General features: G+C 50.1%; 1 protein-coding gene across 2 annotated transcripts in view; it reads left to right on the forward strand.

Annotated features, from left to right (window-relative positions):
- PKNOX2 (PBX/knotted 1 homeobox 2) overlaps positions 1 to 16,537 on the forward strand; it is a 289,557-nt gene that overhangs the window by 80,643 nt on the left and 192,377 nt on the right. For both annotated transcript variants that reach the window (XM_043451879.1, XM_043451881.1), the window contains exon 2: positions 2,155 to 2,220. The gene's annotated coding sequence lies outside the window, so the exon portion shown is untranslated. The remainder of the gene's footprint in view (positions 1 to 2,154; positions 2,221 to 16,537) is intronic.

The raw sequence follows: 16,537 nt of genomic DNA on the forward strand, positions 1-16,537 counted from the left end.
TCTGAACCCCTGGACCACTGGGGAAATTCCCAATGTATGACTTTTGTAATTGACTTTTGAATGTTAAGAGTAGGATTTGGTATATTTATTCTTGTCAAATCTTTTTCTACAACTCAGTAAAAAACTAAAATGGATTTGCATGTGGACATAGTATATAATCATTTGATGGTTTAGAGTGATAGGATTGTAATAAGAATTTTTTTATTTTCAAATTTATTTCATTTATGGTTGTCATGATATTATTGTGTGAGAGATAGAAACTGGTCACGGGAAAAACTGACTTTTTAGTTTTGGTCCATCCTTTCAACTTGTTCAAAGCTTTGTAACATGTGCCCATCAGAATCCATCTCCTGAACAGAGTGGCTGTCCTGTCCAGCTGAGCAGCATGTGCACATGGCAAGTCCAACCTATTTTCTTCCAAGTCACTGGTGTCTCAACTTTCAGTCCTGGGGGCAGGGATAAATCCTCGCTGTACGCAGTTCAACCAAGAAACTTCCTGTCTTGAGTTCATATATGCTCAGTAGCAATGTGTCAATAGTGTAGAAGATTACAAGTTGGAGTCCATTGCCAGCTAGGAGCTGGTTGTCAGGTTCTGGTTAGAACAAGCCGAGTCCACCACTGAACATTTCAGCAGACACTTGGGGAGAACCTGTCACACTGTGGGCTAAACAGATGCGCACATGCAGTCCTCATCTTCAGCCACGTGCCATCAGCGGTCTGGTCTTGTCTCTGAGGCACTACCATTGAGTCATCAGTCTTGGTCCTGGAGATGTTAGGAGACAGCTCCAGGAAGTGCCTCATTTTGAGTGACATCATCATGAACAAGAGGGACATCTTTCCAGGAGTGCATTGTATCACACCCCATTCCTGAATGTCCTGTCTGAAACTCCACCTTTTCCAGGAAGCCTCTCATCTTAATTAAAAGGAAAATACTACAGAGTTGTGGGGGGTGGGAGGGTCCTCTCCTTCATGACATTTCTTTGTTGGAAAACCTTCCATGGCTCCAGGAGCTCCGCGCCCAAGCCTGACCTCTTCACCTAAGACTCGAGCTGGGATGCTCTGGCCCCAACCGGCTGACTCAGCATTAACTCCTCCTCCAGTGTCTCAGCTGGGCAGCCTCTGCATCGTCCCTGGACAGTCCGTACTTTCCCCCATCATTCTTCCTCAGATTGCTCCCTTTCTTGGAATGCCCCCGGTCGTCTTCCACCAGCTGGATTTTGCCTTACCAGTCCTCCAAGACCCTGGTCAAGTTCTCCCTCTCCCTGAAAACTTCCCTGAAGGCTCCAGCTCTCACAGACCCTGTTTCTGTGGAGAGAGAGGGAGTTATAGTCTCTACCACATAGTTCAGCACTGCTTTATGTATGTTCTCATCTTATCTGATGGATATTCTTGTTTCACCAATGACGTGGCAGCACTTTTGTTATGGGACCCATGGATTTTATTCCTGCTGGGCTGGGTGAGTGTAGATGGTATAAATATGTGCTGGCTTTCCCCCCCCCCCTTTTTAAAATGTATTTATTTGACTGTATTGGGTCTTAGTTGCAGCATGCAGGATTTTCGTTGTGTCATGTGGGATTTTTCATTGCAGTGCACAGACTCTCTAGTTGTGACACTTGGGCTCAGTAGTTAGGGTACTCGGGCTTAGTGGCTCCAAGGCATATGGGATCTTAGTTCCTTGACTAGGGATCGAACCTAAGTCCTCTGAATTACAAGGTGAATTCTTAACCACTGGGCCACCAGGGAAGTCCCTGTGCTGGGTTTTTCTTCTTTTTATTGTTGTTGTTGCTTTATCCCAGGATAAAAACCATCATGTTTTCTGGTCTTATCAGTTACCCCCCCATCCCCATGTATATCTCCCTTATTGCCCAGTGAATGGGACTCTTTACTTTCTGTAGTCCTCCCATAAACCACAGCGTTGGTGGTGGTGTTTGCTTGTCTTCAAATCCCCATATGGATTTTGAGCTTTCCCAGGGGCTCCTCTGTCCTGTCCTGCTCTGCCCGAGGTCTTTGGTCAGACAGGTGGCATTGGTAAATGATCATTGCCTTGCTCAGCTCAGGGCGCCCCACAGCCGTGAGCCTCTTTTTCTCCGGGACTCCTAGAGGGGAGGTGTTGACTCACACGCAGTCTGTAAAGATGTCTTTTCTCACCATCAGGTTGAAACTGGAGTGGGACCCTGAGGCCGACCTCCATGCCGCTCATCAGCAAAGGGACTGTGAACTGTGAGTAACTTTGATTGGTGTTTTCTGAGCTAACTCAATAAGGTTATGGGTTAAAGACCAGCCCTGAACCTGATCATCCACAGCCATGCCTTGTGCAAGGGATACACTCGACAGTGAGCTGGTCAGGACGTGAAATACAGTGGACCTGTAATTAGATGAGGCCTGAATGTGACGAAGAGGCCCTGTAACAGGACGTCCTATTTAATCAGATTGTATTGATTGTGCATTACGGTGGGTCTGATGTGTTCTGTGTGTCATGAGTGCTGGAGAGGGAAATTCTTGAGTTTGCAAGGCCAGGCCAGACCCCAGCCACTATGGTCTAGGAGCTAAGCGTGGGAGGCTGTGAGAGGAGGAATCGGGCCAAGTTCAGAGCTCGCACTTGCTTTTATGTCTGGTTGTTTCTGGAGAGACACGAGGGAGGGAAAAGGAAATGCTGCTGGTCGCTTCCCTCCGGTCAGCCCAGGAACCACTGCACCTTCTGTGTGTGCGTATTTGCTCATCAGGTTCTCCCACTTGGCAGAAGTCTTCTAATCTGTAGGCCCTGGCCTCTGTTCAGTCTGCTCAGTGGAACTTCCTTTGGTAATCCAGCTAGAGGTGGTTTCTCCATCTTCTGGGTTTCTTTGCCTCATCTGTCTGCTGGGCATCTCTCTGCCCGCACAGTGCTGCGTGCCCTCATGAGGCTGAGCTCCTGGAGACTGGTCTGGGGTCCCCTGGTCCTTTATTCCAGCTGTGCCCGCCACCCCGGCCCTGCTCAGGCAATGTCAGCTAGAAGGGCCTGCAGCTGGGCAACCTCCCCACTCTGCTTCGGGGGCTCCCGGGGCCCCAGCGGCTGCGACTTTGATAGTACATTGGCTCCCAACCAGTCCATGGAATTATAAATGATTAACCGTTATCAGCGCACATCTTCACCTCTGTGTAAAAATAGATTGACTGTAATGAGTATTTGAATAAATCATAAGAATGGCCGCCCCGCGATCGTCTAACATCCTGCCGATGGCTGCCCGGTGAGTGAGCAGGGCGCCGGCCCTACGCCTAATGGCCTGCGAGGCCGTGCCGGTGCCTCCGTGATTGACGGGTGCGGCTCCCAGGGCACCCCCTCTCAAGCTCCCGCTCGGAGGGGTCGATCCCCAGGCCCGGGTGTGGGAAAGGGTGCCTCCCTACCTCCTGTTCCAGGAAAACCTACCTCAGAGATGGAGCCGAGGGGGCGGGAGGGGGGAACCAGGGTAGGAAGATAATGACCTTTGTGAGAATCGATGTCTGCTTGCGGCGGAGGTTAGAGGGACCCCATAAGTCAAGTCAAGTGTGAGAGGAGCAAGCCAAGCGTGAACTTCGTGAAAGCAGGCGAGTAGGGGAACTAGGTCTGCACACATTCCGCCTGGGTCCGTGAGGTCAGCTGATGCCCAACCGGGGACCACCCAGCCTCCGGGAGCGCCCTCTCCAGGACACTTGGGACCCGCCGCCCAGAGGACAGAGGCAGAGCAGGGATCTGCAGGTCCCGGGATGCTGAAATGGGATGATTCAAAGGATCTTTCAGGGAGCAGGATTTTTGCTCAGGCTGCCCCAGGCATGGGAGCCTGCAGAGAAGGGAGCAGTCTCAAAGTCTGAAGTGAGGGCTGGATTTGAGAAGGAAAAGGCAAACATTCTAACTTAATTTGGGTGGTGTTCCAGTTCCTAGGGCTATGTAACAAACCACCCCGAGACTTAGTAACTTAACATTTATTGAGCTCATTTATTCTGTGAGTCAGGAGTCCAAACAGGGCACAGGGGCAGGGGGTACTGTCTCTGGTCCACAGGCCTGGGGTCTCCTCAGGGGCAGACGCTGAGTGCCGGAATCATTGGAAGGCTTGTTCACTTGTCACTCTGTGGGTGGATACCAACTGTCAGCCGAGGTGTTAGCTGGCATCAGACCCACGTGCCCTCTCCATGTGACCTGGGCATCCTCATAACATGGGTGCCCTGAGGGAGCATCCCCTGAGAGGAGCCAGGCGCTGGGCGGGGCTGCCTGCCCAAGTCCGGCAGCATTGCTATCACTTCCACACGTTCCTCTGTTTGGGGCAGATACAAAGGCTCACCTGGGTTTAAAGAAGGGGATATGGACACCCCCTAATCCTGTCTCAAAGGAGGAATAGCCACAGCACATTCAATGAAGAATGTGAGGGGGGTAATATGTCATTGCAGCTGTCTTTGGCGAGGACACGCCCACAGCGAGTGTTCATCAGGTGTGGGAAAGCACAGCCTCCTGAGGCAGGCTAAGGAAACCCAGCCTTTCAAGATTCAAAGTGTCTCTTAACTCACACAATGTCTGTGTTTGAAGCCTCCCCTGGAGGCTCCTCCCCCAGGCTTCTCCCCCTGGCAGGATTCCCTGAGGACATGCTGGTGTTGAGGCTCTGAAGTTGGTAGAAACCTCTACCCAACAGTCCTTCTCAGCAGGAGGGGCTCCAGTTTGCAGCCCGCTGCTTGAGGTGCCAGGTCTGGAGAGAGAGTTAGACCTGTGACACAGACTCCACAAGCCTTCAGCCCTTCATTCCCTGGTGTGTAGCTCCTACCCCCACCCCCCACTCCATGGCTTTCCAAGATGGGAGACTCGGCTTTGGCCAAAGATTGGATCAAGAGGTCCATGCCTAGATGGGGGCCAGGGCAGGCCACAGTCTGCTTTGTCCCCACACCTTCATACACTCACTCACACACATAACACTCTCACACACATTCACTCACACACTCGCTCACACACACACAACACTCACACACACACTCACACACATAACACTCGCACACACATTCACTTACACACACACACACATAACACTTGCACACACATTCACTCACACACTCGCTCACACACACACTCACACTCACACACATAACACTCACACACATTCACTCACACACATAACACTCTCACACACACTCACACACTCACTCACACATAACAATCTCACACACATAACACACTCACACATACTCACTCATGCACACACACACACACACACACTATTCCCTGTGGGAGGCAGAACCCTGTCCTTTGCTGTCCTTTCCTGAACCAGTTGCAGCCAAACTTTGAAAGAGGATCTGAGTCCTCTGGATGCCCTGTCCTGACTTTAGGGGTTACAAACAGAACTCAGGCAGCCAAAGGGTTGAAGGAGAACCAGTTCGTTTCTCCAGAGATATGAGAATGGCTAGTGATGGTGATGGACAGGGAGGCCTGGCATGCTGCGATTCATGGGGTCACAGAGAGTCGGACACAACTGAGCGACTGAACTGAACTGAACTGAGTGACTAAAGGGAGGGGGTAGGGAAGAGAGGGCAGGGGGCATGGTTTTGATGAAAAGGTTTGGAGAGAGCGTCTGGAGTCTTCTGCAAGTTGGCTAAATATTAATATTAATAACCATGTTAGTTGAGCACCTACTATATGCTAGACACTCTGATCAGCATGTGATGGGCATGTTCCCCTTAAGCCCTCACACTGCTTTATGAGACACTGTTATTATCTCAGAGGTACCTACAGAAAGGGAGCAGAGGTTCAGAGACCAGAGAGGAACCCTAGTCAGGAATACAGTAAGTTAGTCACAGACCTCAAATCAAACTTAAGACTCTATTCTAGAGCCTTAATCACTTTATCCTGTGGCTCTAAGAAACCCAGTTTACTCTCCCGTAAAAGGGGGAAGTCTAATGACCTCACCTCCAATGTCACCCTCAGTCCTTCCTTAGATTCCAAATGTGCAGAAAAGATTCTGGGAACTGGCTTTGTTGCTGTTCACTTGCTAAGTCATGTCCAACTGTTTGTGACCCCATGGACTGCAGCACACCAGGCTTCCCTGTCTTTCACCATCTCCTCCAAGTTTGCTCAAACTTATGTCCATTGAGTCGATGATGCCCTCCAACCATCACATCCTCTGTCTCTCCCTTCTCCACCTGCCCTCAATCTTCCCCAGCATCAGAGTGTTTTCTAATGAGTCAGTTCTTTGCATCAGGTGGCCAAAGTAGTGGAGCTTCAGCTTCAGCATCAGTCCTTCCAATGAATATTCAGGACTGATTTCCTTTAGGATTGACTGGTTGGATCTCCTTACAGTCCAAGGGACTCTCAAGAGTCTTCTCCACACCACAGTTCAAAGGCATCAATTCTTCAGCACTCAGCTTTCTTTATAGTCCAACTCTCACGTCCATACATGACTACTGGAAAAACAATAGCTTTGACTAGACAGACCTTTGTTGGCAAAGTGATATCTCTGCTTTTTAATATGCTATCTAGGTTGGTCATAGCTTTTTTTCCAAGGAGCAAGTGTCTTTTAATGTCACGGCTGTAGTCATCATCTGCAGTGATTTTGGAGCCCAAGAAAATAAAGTCTGTTATTTTTTCATTGTTTCCCCATCTATTTGCCATGAAGTGATGGGACCAGATGCCATGATTTTAGTTTTTGAATGTTGAGTTTTAAGCCAGCTTTTTCACTCTCCTCCTTCACCTTCATCAAGAGGTTCTTCAGTTCCTCTTTGCTTTCTGCCGTAAGGGTGGTGTCATCTGCATATCTGAGGTTATTGATATTTCTCCAGGCAACCTTGATTCCAGCTTGTGCTTCATCCAGTCCAGCATTTTGCATGATGTACTCTGCATGTAAGTTAAATAAGCAGGGTGACAATATACAGCCTTGACGTACTCCTTTCCCGATTTGGACCCAGTCTGTTGTTCCATGTCCAGTTCTAACTCTTGCTTCTTGACCTGCATACAGATTTCTCAGGAAGCTGGTCAGGTGGTCTGGTATTCCCATCTCTTGAAGAATTTTCCACAGTTTGTTGTGATCTGCATAGTCAAAGGCTTTATCATAGTCAATAAAACAGAAGTAGATGTTTTTTCTGGAACTCTTTTGCTTTTTTGATGATCCAACGGATGTTGGCAATTTGATCTCTGGTTCCTCTGCCTTTTCTAAATCCACCTTGAACATCTGGAAGTTCTCGGCTCATGTACTGTTGAAGCCTCACTTAGAGGAGTTTGAGCATTACGTTGCTAGAATGTGAGATGGGTGCAATTGTGCGGTAGTTTGAACATTCTTTGGCATTGCCTTTCTTTGGGATTGGAATGAAAAGGGAACTGGCTTAGACATCTCTAAAGCGGAGACTGACTGTGGACATGGGTCTGTGTGGAAGCGTGGAATGATTTCCTCTTCTCTCCTTTCCCCTTTCATGAAACTTGAGTCAGGAAACCAATGTTTAATTTGGGAGGGTGACAGAAATAGGTAAAAGCCTCAAAGACCATTTGTATTTTCAAGGCTTCAACTTGGGAGTGGAGCATCGGGTGTGAAGCCCAAAGCTGAGGTTGAAGCTTAAGCCCTGTGACTTAGAACCTCTGTGATTCTGGACACATCTCTTTGGCCTTTAGATTCCTCGTCTCTGGAATGGAAATGGGATTATACATGCGTCCCAGGGTGGCTTGGGGACTAAATGAAATTCAGTATGTAGGAGCTTTAGGGCCATTCCTGGCACATATTAGGTACACTGTAATGGTTCAGCCATCCCCTCCCCCAGTATTTAAGGAAAAAAGTGGAGTTGGAAAGACTGTTCCTTTCCATTGCTTCTGATGGAAATGGTCAAGCATCTTTCCTTTAACTGTACTCTCCGTAAAAGTTCACTCATAAACTATTGATATTTTAATAATACACATTAGCATCTTGCCCTTTGACAGATGAATATTGAATGAGCAATAAAGAGGCAAAAGAGTAACCAGGTATGTGGCTATGGGGAAGCAGTTCTCAGAGGAAAGGCTCCTCTCTGGGGAGCTTGTGACTGGCCTCTCTCTCTCTAGTGACCCCTAGGAAACAGCTCTTAGGAGCTCAGAATCTGGCCCAGCCCAGCCCAGTCTGAGCAGAATTTGCCCCCGGTTTTCTTTCACTTGGCTGGAGGAGACTGGGGAAAAGACAGAAAAAGGTCATTAAAGAGATGCTGAAAGTCCCGACTTTTCACCCTCCTGTGAAATTCCTGAAATCTCTCCTCTCTCTTTGGGGGAAGTGCTGGCTTCTTCCCCACCTATGGTGTCCTGCTCTATAAATGAAGTGTCCTCAAACAATGTGCCCACAAGAAATCAGGCTATGAGCTTAGAAATAACTTAGCCAGCTTCCATCTCCTCTCTGTCCTCTGCCCACCAAGACTTGATGGGCACCTGTGCTCGGGGCGTGTGTGTGTGAAGGTTTACAAGATAGAACATCCTGCCTTTGCAACTCGGCTCCAGCCCCGCCGCCAACAGCCTCCGGTTTTCCGTGGCCTCCATCTGGGCTGGGAGTCCTTGAGTGTGCAGAGAACAGTGACAGGGGGCTCTTCGTTGGTCCGACTTAATTGGTGTGATTTAATGGCATTGGTGGCGAATTCAGATTTATACGGCTTTCTGAGCTGCAAATCTGCTTTCTAAATGTAGAATTTTTGTGGAGTGGTAAAAAATAATGGCTGTTCTGTGATTCCTGCCTCCCGAGCTAGGAGATTGCAATTTACATTATGCAAATAGACATTATGCAATCAAGGCACTTTAGCAGGAATCTGGCGACAGAGAGGCCGCTGATGAGCTATGAGGTCTGCAGCCCCGACTGAAAGGGTCCTGGAAGAGCAGAGATGCAGCGGGGAGGGGGTGTGGTGGGTAGAGGGGGCCGGGTCTGTTCCGCTGGCCTGAGGAGGCACCGTGGAGCCCGGCCCAGAGATGAACGCTTCCGGGGGGCTGCCAAAGCGACTCTCTCAATTAATGGCTTTGTTTAATCATACCCCCTGTCCAGAGGAGTATTGTCTTACGGATAATTTCGTTTGCCTAACGAGATCTTGCTAATTAAATCTCCTTTCAGTTGGTGTGACTATGCCTGCAGGAGTCAGGGCTATCTGGAGTCTCCTCCATAAACCTTTCTGGAGAGGAGTTGGGAAGAGGGACAGAGGGAGGGGAGAGGAGGAAGGGAGGGAGGGGAAACTTCCCTGCTGCGAGCAGGCCTGGAGAAGCTTCCAGCAGCGTTTGGAAGTACCAAGTGGCTGCCACCACCCACCTGGCCTTTCTCTCCTAGTCTCTGGAAATACGGGTACTTCGAAATCTTTGTCCAGCCTGAGGGATTTCCCCATTGTCTGCTTCCTCTGTGGCTCCTGTCACCTCCACCATTATCCCTTCTTAAGTTCTTCCCGATCCTCAGGAGCTTCTGTGAGCCTTCCAGGCACTGATTCTAGCAGCTCTAGCTGCGGTTGGTGATGGTGGCGATGTGGGAACCCTCCCCTGGCCTCCGCTGTTAGCCAGCCAGCCTCGCTCTTCAGAGAGGAAGATTGGCCAAATTGGCTGTTTCTCCAGGGATAATTGAATGAATCAAAGAGGAGAAAACCTTGTCAAATTCATGTTTGACAGAGCCAGCCAGGGGGAGCCCCCAGAATGTGAAGGAGCCTAGCTCTGGGCCTGCGACAGCTGGAGATTAATAAATGCTCTTGTGAGCATGTGCCCCTGTCACACCTGTGTTCCTGCAACCCCAGGGGTTCTTTACTGTTTGCGGCTTCTGGGGCCTGGCTGGCCAGGGCCGCACAACTCAGCTGTGTCTACCTGCCAGCTTCCTCTCCTGCCCACCTTGCAGCTCCCTCCTCCCCGTTAGTTACAGACACTCCTACTCCTGGTACTCAGAATGCCAGGTTGTTCCATTTCCCCCAAATACTCCGTGTAACTTCGCACATCAGGGCCTCTGCGCTTGCTGCTCCCTCCATCTGGAATCTCCTCGGCCTGGATAGACCTACTCCTCCTGCAATGCCCAGCTTACGCATCTCCTCTCTGACTACCGTTGACAGGGCTTCCTGCCTTTCCTGAAAGGCTGCTGTCCTTCCACATCCTGTATGTCGTCACAGGACCTCAAACATAGGTATCTGTCTGTCTAGCCAAGCTAAGAACTGAATCTTATTCTTCTCCTGATCCCAGTACCTAGAATCATGCCTGGCCACAGTAGGCCCCTACAGGTTTGGTTGAATGGAAACACGAATGAATGAGCCAAGGGGAAGAGGGTGGAGTGATGGAGAGGTTTTCTCCATTAAGTCCTCCAAACCCCAGGATGAGTGATGGTGGTGCGGCAACAGGAGACTGACTTCTGTAGGGGCTTTGCAGAGTTACTTGCTCATCCATTACCTTTAATTCCCTCTGTGTGCCAGGCCCTGCAGTAGGTATGTCAGCATCTCCTGTCATACAATCTGACATGGATCCTGTGGGGTGGATATTGTTTTTGCAGAGGGCACTGAGGCTCATCTGTCCTCATCATAGAGTGAGGCAGTGCTTGCCTATAACTGGGCCCAAAGGTGGGGCACCAGCAGGCTGTAGGTAGGTGAAAGCTCCTATGCTTCCCAGCCTTCCCTCCCCATCTATCCATCCATCCAACCAGCCCATACATCTACCCATCCAATCAATCCATCCATCCATCTATTCATTCATCCATCCATCCATTCATCCACTGTTCCATCCATTCATCCATCCACTCATCCACCCATACATTCGTCTATCCATCCATCCATCTATCCATCCATTCATCCATCCATCCATCTATTCATTCATCCATCCATCCATTCATCCATCCATCTATTCATCCATTCATCCACCCATACATTTGTCTATCCATCCATCCATCCATCCATCCATCCCATCCTATCCCATCCCATCCTGTCTATCCATCCTGACTACAACCTAAGCTCCTCTGGATATGTATCACACGCTGGGCTCTCCCCGTGCTGGAATGCCTGGATTGCTGCACTGGAAGAACCTGTGTGTGTGCTGGGAGATGGGTGAAGCTGAGGCCCCACAGACAGCCTCCAGCTGCTGGCTCTGGTCTGTTGCCCAACTAGAAGTGGGGCTGTGAGATTTTTTAAGGAGTCTGCAGTCCATGCTGGGGAGCATGAGGAGAAATGGCTCATATCCTCCTATGTGATAAGGGTATATGCCCCTTGCTTGTGTGTGTGCAGGCTGTAGGGTGTGCGCGTGCATGTGTGTGTGTGTGTGTGTGTGGCAGTGTTTGAAGATAGTGCTTTATGTTTTTGTCTGTTCCTGAGTTTCAGTGCTTTGCTTTTTGCCTTGATGTTTTCCCCTTGGTGCCAATGTTCTATCTCTTCATTAAGGCTTCCAGTCATCTTAACATCCCACCATGATCTATGCTCTGAGTCTGAAGGGTCTCTCGGTACATAATAGGTGCTCAACAAATACTCCGTGATGCACTGAATGAGTGAATGAGTCAGCAAGCATGCCCTTTGCCATCAGAACATCTTGAACTTGAGCCCTAGTTCTGTTCTTTAGGTAGCTGGGAACTTGGGATTTAATTTTCTCATCCAGAAAGCAAAAATACTAATACTGCCTATTCCATCTTTCTCGAAGGGTCGTTGGTGGAAGATTATAAGAGATACATGAAAGTGTTTTATAAACTATAAAGCACTATGCAAGTATAAGGGGTTATTATTATAATGGTTATTACGCTTGAAGTGATCATTGTGTTTGAAAATTAAGGATTCTGTTTTCAGGAATATAAAATCACCCAGATCTTTTTGGAACTCTTGAGACGTATGGAGTAAGCATCACAGGAAGTGATTCCACATTGGCCCAACTATGGGAACTTTCGGGGGCTGGGGTGGGAGAAGGGGTCTGGTGAAAATGGCGCAGGCAGATCTTCATTTGTGCTACTTGTCCCCGTGTGGACCCCCACACACGGTCTCTCTTGAGTCTAGCTGCTGCCAGGGTTTCTACGTTCATTATTTTTGCGTATGCTGTTCCCTCTGCTAGGTAAACTCTTCTTTTCTCCTCTGGTCTTTTGACACTGTCATGCCAAGTTGCTGCCCTGTCCCTGGGCTCCCAGGTTACCAAGTTTACCTCCCTGAAGGCATTTATCATGTGGACCAGGGACTGTGAAGTCTGCCTCCTGGGACACAACACGCACCTCCAGGGCAGGTGGCAGGTGTCACTCATGACTGTAGTTCCAGAGGTAGGGGATGGATGAATGGATGGATGAGTGGATGGATGGATGGATGGATGGGCGGGTGGGTGAGTGGGTGGATGGATGGATGGATGGGTGGGTGGGCAGGTGGAAGGATGGATGGGTGGTTGGTTGGATGGGTGGATGGGTGGATGGATTGATGGGTGGGTGGGCAGGTGGATGGATGGATGGGTGGGTGGGTGGATGGGTGGTTGGATGGATGGATGGTTGGGTGGATGGATGGATGGGTGAAAGGTGAAGGAGTGCTTGGGGCTTGGTAGATGCACAGAATTTGAACTTTTGAAGCACTCTAAGCTGTAGGGGAAGGTGAGGAAGAAGCAGCTTCCGAGAAATTAGCACTGCTGCGTAAATAACCCCCAAATCTCTGAGAGTTCCCACCCACTCTCAGGTCCAAAGGGTCAAGTAGGCTGATCTTCCCTGGGGTCCCTGGGGTCCTCAGTCCCATGCAGGTTGGTGACTGGCCATCAGCCAGGCAAGCAGTGAGGCATCAGTGTTGGGGCTGAGTCCCGAGGAGGGGGTGCCGGCCTGTTATGGTTCCCCAGAGGTGAGCTGCCACCCATGTAGGGAGGCAGGTGCTGCCTACCGCCATCCCCAGCACCCCCAGATCCTGTCTGTTGGTGAAGTCAGTCCCAGCTGGTGAAGAATCTGCTGGAAGCCCTCCCGGGACCCTGGCTCTGGCGCCTTCTCCCTGTGTTTGGAGGCATCTTGTCTCCACCTTGCTCTGGCCTCTCCCCCATGCCCTCGCACTCCCAGCACTGCTCCTCCCGGAGCCCCCAGGCAGCCGCAGCCAAGTGCCAGGGGGCTGGGAGGCTTTTCATTACCGAATGCACTGAACCTATTTGTGAGTGTTTTGCAAAGTGTTTAATCCAAGGTGTTCCCTCAATTAAATTAGTGCAAACATCTGTGTCCCACATCCACCTCCATTTGCATTCTCTGCCATTTATTACAGCGGGAAATGGGAAGGCACCTTAGGAATACTTAGGACTGAATTAGGCTAGCTTGGGGTGGGTGTCGGGGTGGGCGTTTCAGGGTGCCTGTGAGGTTGGTCCACAAGGCGGATTCATCTCCAGGCTGGAACTGGTGGCGGAGCTGCTTTCTGGGGCAGGGGGCCACGCAGGGGATGTGTCTGGTTTGGGGACCACCCGGTCTTGTGGGGGAGGCTGGATGAGTTTAATTAAGGCCCCTGATCCACGTGGCGCTAATGGTAAAGAACCCATCTGCCAGTGAAGGAGACATAAGAGACAGGGTTTTGATCCCTGGGTCGGGAAGATCCCCTATAGGAGGAAATAGCAACCCACTCCAGTATTCTTGCTTAGAGAATTCCATGGTCAGAGGAGCTTCACAGGCTACAATCCATGGGATACCAAGGAGTAGGACATGACTGAAGTGACTTACCATGATCCCCAACTGCCCAAGTATCAGTACCTGCAGAAGCAGGAGGAATTCACTGCGTTGCTTTATAACTAAACTCATTTAAAAAAACAAAAAAAAGCTGTATCACATTCAAGTGACCCACCTGAGTTTCTCCCTGGAGGAGACATTTCCTGCTGGAAGGTGGGTTTTTTCATCATGAAACGGCTCAGCCTTGGTGGCTTGCCTGAGTGTGGATGGAAGCACTGTCCCCCATACCACGTGATCCCCAGGACTGTCGAGGACTTTGGGAGTCCTACTGTTATCCTAATCCAGGAGGCACTGAAGAAGCATAGCTTCTGCTCAGTGCGTTTTACCTGTCATAACCCTCCCCCCAGCCCTCTGAGACAGGGTCTCTAAAAACAGGACAGATCAGATTAATCAGACAGAGTGAGCAACACACTCAGTATTGGTCCATAGCTAGAAAGAGGAGCAGAGTGGTTGTGAACTCAGGTCTACACGACCCCGGAGAAGATGTATGTACTTCCTGCCACGCTAGGACATCTCTTGGGAATGAAGCAGCTGACTTTGGGTCAGAGACCTTGCCCTCTCCCCAGATGTCATGGCCAGGACACCCTGGCTGGGCTGTGCAGAGGCCCCTGGCCCTAGCCTGCCTGCGGTCTCTAGGTCGTGTCTGACTCTTTGTGACCCCATGAACTGCAGCACGGAGGCTTCCCTGTCCTTAACTATCTCCCAGAGTTTGCTCAAACTCATATCCACTGAGTCGGTGATGCCATCCAACCATCTCATCCTCTGTCGCCCCCTTCTCCTTTTACGTTCAATCTTTTGTTATAATTGATGAACCTACATTGCCACATCATCACTTGGGGACTGTAGTCAGTGACAGGGTTCACTCTTGTCATTGTACATTCTGTGGGTTTGGATAAATGTGTAATCGACAAGCAGTCATCGTTTTCAGTTCAGTTCAGTCACTCAGTCATGTCCGACTCTTTGTGACCTCATGGACTGCAACATGCCAGGCTTTCCTGTCCATCACCAACTTCCAGAGCTTGCTCAAACTTACATCCACCAAGTCAGTGATGCCATCCAACCATCTCATCCTCTGTCGTCCCCTGCTCCTCCTGCCTTCAGTCTTTGCCAGCAGCAGGGTCTTTTCCAAGGAGTCAGTTCTTCACATCAGATGGCCAATGTATTGGAGCTTCAGCTTCAGCATGAGTCATTCGAATGACTAGTCAGTGTTGATTTCCTTTCAAACTGATTGGTTTGATCTCCTTGTCATCCAAGGGACTCTCAAGAGCCTTCAGGTAGCATAAACTGGGATGCCCAGGGGCTTCAGTGGTGACTTATCTGAGAGAAAGGATTCCTGTTTTTTGTGGGGTGGGGCAGGGAGGAAAAGGAGAGGGAGAGAGGAAGAGGCTCATGGGATGCTCAAGGACTTACAGATCGCTGACTGAGGCTCAAAGGAGGCAGCCCCTTGCCCAAGGCCACTGAGGGTTTAGTGGTAGAGGCTGGACTGGAACCTAGGGCCCCTACCTCCTGGCAGGGGAGTGATGTCAGGGCCTGGGGAGGCTGTAGCGGTTCTGTAGGATGTGCTGGCATTCTAGATACAAAGTGTGTAAGTCAAAGCTGGAGAAGGAACCAGGGTGAGAAGAGGATGGACGGCTGCTATGGACTCGTCTACTAAGGATGATTCTGGACACCTTTAATGAAGAACCTCCCAGGTCCTAGAGGGCTACTGGCCAAGTCTGACCTAGAGTGGGTCTGCACCAGGACCTAGAGTTCTACCTTAGGATGTCCAGGAGCTGTAGAACCTGGGGAGACTGGAGGGGGTCCCGAGACCTTGGACTGTGCACCTGTGGGTGTCCAGCTCACCTCCCCCTTCCCCATCTGCCCAGGGAAGCAGCTGGAGGAACAGGGTGCAATGGACTCAAACTCCAGTCCCCTCTCCCTCTTCCTCCCCGACGAGACAGGACCAGATCCTAGCCTTAGTTTCCCCATCTGTTAAAGAATAATAAAACCTCATCTTACAAGATCTTTGGGAAAATCAAAGGAAATAGTAGGCATGCTTGACCCTACTTCTGGAAACAGAGCACTGTTGTTTTCCGTTCTTCTCCATGGCTCAGGTCTACTTTCCCCTCTAGACTCTGAACTGGATACAAGGGGCCAGGGGCTCTATTGAGCCAAAGGTGGGAAGCCCCTATCTCAGCCCCTCCGCCTCCTCTTCTCTTCCCTCCCTCCCTCCCTCTCTCATCAGAAGACTTTAATAAATGCATCTCAGCATGTGGCCATGCCTGGGGCTTTATAAGAATGAATTGCTTATCGCGGCCACAGTACTTCCTAGAAATGACAATCTACAATCAACACACATTTATTAAGCACCACTGTGCGTGGTACCCAGTTCTCGGCCTGGCAGGGTCAGCCTGGGAGTGATCCCTGGGCTTCCTGTCTCCTCCCAAGGGCCCCGATGACCATTGCTTTCTTTGGCTTTGCCCGATCCCTAGACCACCCCCTATTGCGGGCAAGCCTGGGGATCTCAGTACTCTTATGTGCCTCTTGGCTTCTACACAAGGTCATCTCTGCCTTGAAGTGCCCTCCATCCCCCTCATTTACCTGGTTAGAGCTCAGGTTCTTGATGATCAGTAGGTCTGTGACCACATCTCAGCTAGGGTTTATCCTCCTTGAGCTCCTAGTGCACACTGGGCATCTTTCTGTGACTACTGTTGTTTAGTCGCTCAGTCATGTCCGAATCTTTTCTACCCCATGGACTGTAGCCTGCCAGGCTCCTATGTTCATGGGATTTTCCAGGCAAGAATAGTGGAGTGGGTTGCCATTTTCTTCTCCAGGGGATCTTCCCGAACCAGGCATCCAACTTGCATCTCCTGCTTTACAGGAAGATTCTGTACCACTGAGCCACCTGGGAAGTCTTCTGTGACTATTAATCACATCATATTTTCATTATGCTTCCACTAGGGATGCTGGACTCTTTAAGA

Source organism: Cervus canadensis, chromosome 29 (assembly GCF_019320065.1).
Source record: "Cervus canadensis isolate Bull #8, Minnesota chromosome 29, ASM1932006v1, whole genome shotgun sequence".
Classification (NCBI taxonomy): Eukaryota; Metazoa; Chordata; class Mammalia; order Artiodactyla; family Cervidae; genus Cervus; species Cervus canadensis.